We start from the raw sequence: 6,659 nt of genomic DNA on the forward strand, positions 1-6,659 counted from the left end.
GGGGGAGTGGAGGGTGCCAGGAGGCAGATACCCAAAGGGCTGAGATCCAAGCAGGCAGGGGTGCAAAGGGGCAAAGATGCAAAGGGTCGAGGGGCAGAGGGGCAGGGGGTGCACAGGGGCAGAGATGCGAGGAGCAGAGATGCAAAGGGGAGGGATGGGAAAAGGCAGAGATGCGAAGGGGGCAGAGAGGCAAAGGGGAGGGATGTAAATGAGAGAGGTGCAAAGGGGGAGGTGAAAAGGGAGGGATACAAAGGGGAGGGATGCAAAGGCAGAGTTGCAAAGGGGAGGAATGCAAAGGGAAGAGGTGGACAGGACGGAGAGTGCAAAGAGGCAAGATGTAAAAGAGCAGAGATGCGAAGGGCAAGCACACCCCAGGGTGAGGGCAGCTGCTGCCAGGCTTCCCCTGGCCCCGGGGTGGGCACTGGTGGCACCCAGGGCTTTGGGAGGTGAAGGGGTGGCTCGTAGGGTGCTGGAAGTGCAAGGGTCCCGGTGGAGCAGGGGGCCGTGCACAGCTCCTGCTGGGAAAGAAGAGCTTGGGAAACAAGATGTGTGTGGGGGGAAGCTTGTAACCCTGGTCACCCACTTCTCCCACTTCAGACGAAGATGGAGAAAAACTTGCAAGTGGAGGAGAGCAGCTCTTCTTAGCAGCCTGCAATCACTTTTCAAAGTGCCTCTGGTGAGCAAAAATAAAAAGCCAGTTCTCAATATATTTTCGCTTCCCATTGTTTCATCCTAGAACTGGCTGAGGCAGCTTCAGGCTTCTCCAGCTTCTTGGCAGATGGCTCAGAGACTGACCCTCTCCCCACATATCAACTGCTGTGGAGCTTCTCCCGGGGATCCCCGGGGGCCCTGCACCACCCACAGCCCGAAATTAGCCTCTTTCTATTTCAGTATTCTCTTTTTCCCACATATGATCTGACTGGGGATAATAGAGTCAGGAATGGGCATAGGACCCTTAAAAACTTTTGTTAGAATATGAACATCATGGAGACATGGTCCCACTTAAATGTCTCCCTAGCTGTGATGGTCACTAAAAGTTTGACAGCATGTCCTGGCTGGTTTCTTTAATCTCATCCTCCGTCTGCCTGTAGCCTCCATCTGCCTCTCCAGTCCTCTACAAGGACTAGACTCTTGGGAGCAGAAGGTGCCTTTTTGTTCCATGCTCGTGCTGTGCCCCATATAGGGGGTCCTTGTGCATGACTGGTGTTTGAAATAATGTGCAAAATAATGAATCATCAGTTAAATAATGCTGAGCCAAGTTCATGACAGTGAGACAAGACTTCTTCTGTGACAAGTGTCTCCCTCTGGAATAGTTTCATCAGACTCAGCTGTGTGCAGAAAATGGGCTGAAGACTTTAACAAAGGTAATATTCATATTTCATGATGGCATGGTCCCACAATGTATTTCAGCATAGCTTTACACAAGAACAGCAAAGTTGGTTCTTGCTAAAACAGAAACAGACTTTGATTTTTTTCCCTAACAAAAACTCCAGAATGACAGATAGAGCTTTTCTAACTTTTTTTAATAATATATTTCTTGAAGATCAACAAATTGCTTCACAGCTTTCAGGAAAAGGCTTAAAGGACAATCCTGAAAAAAAATTTTTTGAAGAAAATAACCTCAGGAAATCAGGAAATCCCAACAGACCAACAAGCTCAAATTTTTTTTTAATGTTAACCATCAGGAAAAACTGCTTTTGCTTTGGAAACTGAAGGGACTACACTGCAGTAGAGAAGGTTTCAGAGCCTCTTTCAGTAGATTTTAGATACATAAATAAGAACTAAGGAGGAAAACAAATAATTGAGGCTGCTGTTGACTTCAGACAAGGCTGGGGCAGTCCTGGAGGCATTTTGTGCAATCCAGTGTACATGGAGGCCTTGGTATGAACCTCATAGATAGGTTTCTGTTGAGAAACAGTGCTTCAAGACACAGGCGAAGACATGGGGGTCATGTGAAGAAGGAGAAAAGTGCTGCAAGTGACGGGAGAGATGTTCAGCCCATCCAAGGTGGTCTCTCCATGTCTCTCCATGGTCTCTCCATGGCTGCTCCAAGTGGTACAACTGGCTTCAGAGCCTAGTGGCCTCAGCAACATGAATCTTGTGTCGGGTATGGGCAGCAACATACAGGTATGTTATTACTCCAGCACTGCTGCTGAGGAGGTGGAGCCCCAGGAAGCTGATGAGATGTTTGTAACCGTAGGTTGGTTGGTTTTGTCCTGGGAACCAAATCTTAGCTTGCATGAAACACAATTGCTATTTCTTCTGTGTATACATACAAGATTGATATCGTCTGGGTAGAAGAGCCTCATATTTAAGCTTCATCTCTGTTTACTGTGTGTTGCAAGTGAGTAATGGTCAACTGTCCTCAAACCACTTTGGAAATATCTAATCTAAGCTGTGATCTGTTCTGCTATTCCTCACATTTCGGTTAGCCACCACGTAGCAGCTGGGAGGGAGGACAGGGTGAGAAAGGGAGAGACACGGGCAGCTCACACCCAAAATATGGATGTATCTTTCCTTAATGCTACCATTAATAGTCTAAATTAAACTGCTTATATTTGGCAAGAGTGCTTGAATCAGTGAGCCATCTCAGAAAACATAACAGCATTTGCTGGCATACGCTGGCTCTGGGTGATGCTCTCCAACTCTCTTTTTGCTGGTGATTACTAGAGTGTGGAAGCAAGTAATTAATGTTCTTTGGAATTTCTCTGTCATCCTGCAGAGTGGTCATGTTGGTGTTTTGAGGCTACAGCGGGAGTCCATGCAGCTGACTTCAGAGCTGAATGAGCTGAAAGGAGGTCTTGGCCATAACTCTGGAGCAGATGCAGTAGGTATGCAAGTCTTCACATAAAAATAATAATAGCTCTCACTTTAAAGTGCCCGATTTCCTTGTTCTCTTCCATTTATGTTTGCTGGTGCTGTGCCCAGTGCCGTTGTAAGGGCTTGGGGTGGCTTGTCTTCTCCTGTGCCCTCTGCAAGATGTCCCCAGCTGAGACCTCTCCCTGTCAGGAGGCTCTCCGGAGATTCATCAGTGGGTAACCTTTCCTTCCCATCCCAACAAACTGGTCCCTTGGGCTATTTGCTGTTTGAGTTCATTAGCAACTTTCAGATCAATATTTTAGTAAAGAATTAGAACTGTCTACATTCAGATCATAGTGATTAACATGATTTTGCTCTTAAATTTCTCTCCGCAGAAGCACTATCAATTTTCTTCTCTCTTCCTTTATTTCTGAGATAGTGAAAAGTAGCAGGAGCATCTGAATACGTTCCAGGAGTCCTTTCTCTTCCAGCTCTGGATAACAAGGAATTAGTGACATGAAGTAAGGATTTAGAAACCCTCCCTGGAGACCGCATCCTTCAGATCTGTGTTTGCTGTTTCTCTGCAGGGATCCACCGTCTGATCTGAGACGTTCTTCAGTGCAGCGTGAATACTTTTGTGCTGTGAACTGAGCATGGGTCTGACAAGTGCTGTAGCCAAAACCAGCTAATCAGGGGAGCATCAATAGAGCCAATTACCACTCAGGCTACGCTTTCAGCCACTCATGCATGTGCCACAGTTATTCATTCACTTCCTCCGCTTAGATAGTCTTGTAGACTTTGAGACAGCCTTGTGTTTTCCCAGGCAGGAGCTCTTCCTTTTCTTCCACACATCTTTACAGATATTTAAACCAAAGGTTTCTCCCTCTGGGCTGTGCCATTTTCTTTGCTGTTTCTGTGGCGATGAGGGTGATTTAAGCCTTTTAATAAAACATAGCTCTGCTCTGTCTCTCTCTTTGCCTTTAAAGTATTGACAAAGTTGAGTGTTAGTCCAGGTATCAAACAAGAGAGCACGGTGCTCGGAGTCTGGCTGCCTTTCTGATGGGTGTAGGTGATCTGAAACCTCAGCCCAGCTGTCTTTTATTTATATATCCACAGTGATTCCTTTGTAGTCCAGGGTACAAAATATCAAACCCAGATTTCTTTCCACCTGCCCACCCCTCTTTAAACTGGGCAACCTACAAAGATTAATATTTGGCTGTGTTAGTGTCCCCACAGGAAGAGATGTTTTCATTACCTTCTTCTCTCTATGCTTCTCTAATCTGAGTAATTCTTCTCATAGTTTGACATTTGGTCCATCATATTTAACTATTTTTGTACCAATGTCTGGGCTGGGTGATTCCTATTGAAAAAAAATATTCCCTGGCCGAAGTTCCCTGTAGTTCTTTATGTTTCTTTCTTTTGAAGAGTAATAATGACCATGAAGAAACAGGATCTGTCTTTGGGGATCAGCTGGGAGTACACTGCTGTCTCAAAGAGTTTGCAAAGATTTACTTTATGCACAGCAGTAAAAAGACTTTCTGTAATACCACTTTGAATTTGAATGGAAAAGTGAGTAGAAGGATCAAAGATTTGGTATGGATGGAGATCTTTGCCTACACCTTCATTGCATCTTTCTGCCCTTTCTTGACCCCTTTGGCCTTCACCTTTCTCCACTGTCCATCTTCCCCATCCTGCCCTCACCATGCCCACAGGGTCCTGCTCTCCTCTCCCTCTGCCCCGATCTCTGACAAATCTCACCAATTTAAATGCAGTTTCCTTTCGATACGGACCTCTGTCCTGTTAGCTGTGTCCTCCTACCCAAACTCCCATCTCAGCCTGGCTCCCTAACGTCTGGGGACATCCAGCCCCCATCTCAGACCCATCGTGGCTGAAGGGGAACTGTTACTCTCATTCCAAGTGACCCTTTCTCCCTTTTTCAGTCACTGGCACTATCACCTCCTCTTACCCATTGCTTGGGCTTACAACCTGGATGTCATCCTCACCTTAGACTTTCCTCTCTGTTCTCAAGGTTGTGTAGACACTTTCCCCATAGCTTCCCCCAGACACAGCCTTTCCCACCATTTACACAACCAAGATGCTGCGCAGGCTCTTTCCTCTCACGTTTTGAGTCCTGCAGCATCTTTTCCTGGGCAGACCCAGCCTTGGCCCACCACTGTCCACCCAACTTGTTGCTACACAGTTTTTCTAGCCCATCACTACTGATTACGTTCACCACCCATCTTTTCCCTGGGCTCCCTTGGCTACCCGCATCCACCCCTTGCTTCATGCCAGGCTCTTACAGAAGAGCTCTGAGGCAAGGACCTCCTCGGCTCTGTGTTTCTGCAGCATCTGGTTCGTGAGCCATGACTGCAGGTCCAAGAATAAGAATAGCAACAACGTGCAAGCTGATTCCAGCCCAAGTCAGCGGAGGCCAGAAGTTGCCGCGCTCAGAAGTCTGTTCATAAATCAATGTGAAATGTGCTGTCTGAGCATAGCTCCCAGTAGACACACATCTGCATAACACATACCACTGACAAAACTGGCGATGGGAAAAATATCTAAACATATCATTCCCACAGCTGTGGAGGAATGAATAAAGATGTCTAATTCCCCTGTCCCTGGGGTGAACCCTGGTCCAGGTAAATGCACTTCTTGTATATCAGATGTTTTAAAGGCAGAGGGACCATTAGAAAAGTCTAATCTGACCACACGGGCTAGAAGATGTCATCCAGGGACTCCTGTGTCAAGATCATAACTGAATTTAAAGGAAGAGAGCAGAAGAAAGACATCCAACCCTCACTTTAAAATCTCAGATGGTGGAAAAGCAAGCTTATCCCTTGGTGAGTTGTTCCAATGCTAAAACCTTGTGCTTTTTCCCATTCTAGATTTGCCTAGCTTCGGCTTCCAGCCATGGGATTATGTTGTGCTGTTGTCTGCTACTTGAAAAAAAAACCCTCTTATTAGAAATCCTCACCCAGTTTTGGCATTTATAATCCACTAAACAAGCAGTCCCTCGAATAAATTGAATACAAACAGTTTCTTTTACTCAGTGGCAGGATGACGAGACTATCAGCCATTGTTGTATCTTGATTGCCCCAGATTTTCAGCATCCTTTTCTCCTGCAGAGACCAGAGATGAACACTGGATAGTAGAGACTAGTCTCCAAAGAGCCAGGAAGAGGGCAGCACCACCACTCCTATTTGGTTTTCTGCTCCTTCATCCAAGAACCACCTTTATTCTGCTAGCCAGCATTACAGAAGTATGGAGCAATTTCCATCGGTCACTCCTGAAGAAAAATTGTATTGGCAAAGTGCAGTTTGCATTTCAATCCTAGCTCAGTCAAGTGAAGGCAATTCTGGCCTGGTTTTGGGCCAGAGCAATCATCCCTCTTGCACCTAGTCACTCACACTGGGTCTCTTCAGCTGCGGCATCACAGCGGAGTAATGAAGAAAGTGATGCTGTACACATCTGAGTCCTAATGCAGCAGTGATATTGTGGGACTTTGGCTTCTTGTCTGGAAATAAAAAGATGGAGGCGTGAAATGTTTTGCCTTTGCTTTAATAGCTCAAGTTTTCTGGATTTATATCCTGTCCCTCCTATGTTTTCAAAGAGTTGAATTTGTTTTAATTTTTGAATCACAGCTGGAGGTAACATGTTTGACACTGTCCTTTTCTAAAGAGAATTTAGTGCTGCTAAATGGTACCAGATTGCCAGGGCTGACTTCTCTCTGTGCCCCCAGCCAAAAAGCAGCAGGACAAACCTGAGTTGGGGAAGGGGTTGCCTTTCAAAAGGGCCAAGACGCTCCCAAAGACGCTGTCTTTGCTGAGTGCAGAGATGATGTGCAGATAGATCCAGCAGAG

The 6,659-nt window shown here is 46.0% G+C and overlaps 1 long non-coding RNA gene across 1 annotated transcript in view; it reads left to right on the forward strand.

The window, feature by feature from the left end:
• The window catches only part of LOC103904127, a 7,370-nt gene extending 1,078 nt beyond the window's left edge, over positions 1 to 6,292 (forward strand). The window contains exons 2-6 of the long non-coding RNA XR_657881.2: positions 598 to 676; positions 1,314 to 1,364; positions 2,723 to 2,831; positions 3,387 to 5,639; positions 5,925 to 6,292. This is a non-coding gene — a long non-coding RNA (uncharacterized LOC103904127). The remainder of the gene's footprint in view (positions 1 to 597; positions 677 to 1,313; positions 1,365 to 2,722; positions 2,832 to 3,386; positions 5,640 to 5,924) is intronic.
• The last annotated feature ends 367 nt before the right edge of the window (positions 6,293 to 6,659 follow it).

This window comes from Aptenodytes forsteri, unplaced genomic scaffold, assembly GCF_000699145.1.
Source record: "Aptenodytes forsteri isolate BGI_AS27 unplaced genomic scaffold, ASM69914v1 Scaffold87, whole genome shotgun sequence".
NCBI classification, from domain to species: Eukaryota; Metazoa; Chordata; class Aves; order Sphenisciformes; family Spheniscidae; genus Aptenodytes; species Aptenodytes forsteri.